Genomic DNA, 1,114 nt, shown 5'->3' with positions numbered 1-1,114 from the left:
AAATTAAGAATGTATTTACTGAAAACCTATTATGCAGAGGGTACAAAAGAAACATGTGATGTGACTTATTGCCTTTAGGTAGCAGACCATCTTCATGGGAGAGTAAGGCTCAAATATACTTAATAAGGTAGTACCTAAAAGAAGTACTAAATTCAACGTTTTTACTGATAGATTATGTTATACAAACAAGTGATACACATTCCACAGACCCGCAGGATTAGGATAGTGACGAACGGGGTCTCTCCTGGCAGTACTATATGAAAGCAGAGTAAAAGTCGGCAATAGAGGGGCTCATGGCAGGGCAAGCATTTAGAAAGTTACTTCCACTCTTTGACCAAGTATTGGTTGAAAGGTGTGCCATCGAAACTGTAACCAAAGGAACCATTATGCTTCCGGAAAAATCTCAAGGAAAAGTATTGGCAGCCACAGTAGTACCTGTTGGATCAGGCTCTAAAGAAAGGGTGGAGAGAGTCAATCAGTTCGTGTGAACCTTGGAGATAACACTCTTCTTCCAGAATATGGAGGCACCAAAGTAGGTAACAAGGATTAGTTCTCATTTAGAGATGGCGACGTTCTTGGAAGGTATGTAGACTGAAATAAATCCTGTTGAAATGGCATCAACACGAAGCTTCCTATTCCACTGAAGTTCTGAAATTTTTCATCATGTAAATAATTTATATGTCTCTCTTTTACACTAAGCTAATCATAAATAATGGCAAAAATAATAATGACTAAGTTATTAGAATCAAATAAAAAGAGAATTAAAGGAGTCAGATGAAATAAGCAAGAATGGAGTATACTTGATTGAATTATTTTTTCATAGTTATGTTTGCATCTATTATATGTCGTGCTATTGCAAGGAACATTTAAAAAGTAGTGCTTGGAATAAGATTAATAATAACTATTGTAAATGTATCATTTGAACCTCTCCATCCTTATGGATTTCATTATTTTAAAAAGTACCACTTTTTTCACATAGAAATAATATAAAACATAATTTAAAAGTTGAAATATTTACAAGTCAACCTCAGGTGTCATTACAAAGTTTTCGGCTAAATTGTAAAATCATGTATTTAAAGAACCTATTTTTTTTCATTCTCGTTAGTTTATCTAA

At 33.8% G+C, this 1,114-nt stretch overlaps 1 pseudogene; it reads left to right on the top strand.

The window, feature by feature from the left end:
* Window positions 1–293: 293 nt before the first annotated feature.
* LOC112635447 lies at window positions 294–595 on the top strand (annotated as a pseudogene).
* Window positions 596–1,114: the final 519 nt, after the last annotated feature.

The sequence above is a fragment of the Theropithecus gelada genome, chromosome 11, assembly GCF_003255815.1.
Source record: "Theropithecus gelada isolate Dixy chromosome 11, Tgel_1.0, whole genome shotgun sequence".
NCBI classification, from domain to species: domain Eukaryota; kingdom Metazoa; phylum Chordata; class Mammalia; order Primates; family Cercopithecidae; genus Theropithecus; species Theropithecus gelada.
This window is presented reverse-complemented; position numbering and strand designations above follow the sequence as displayed.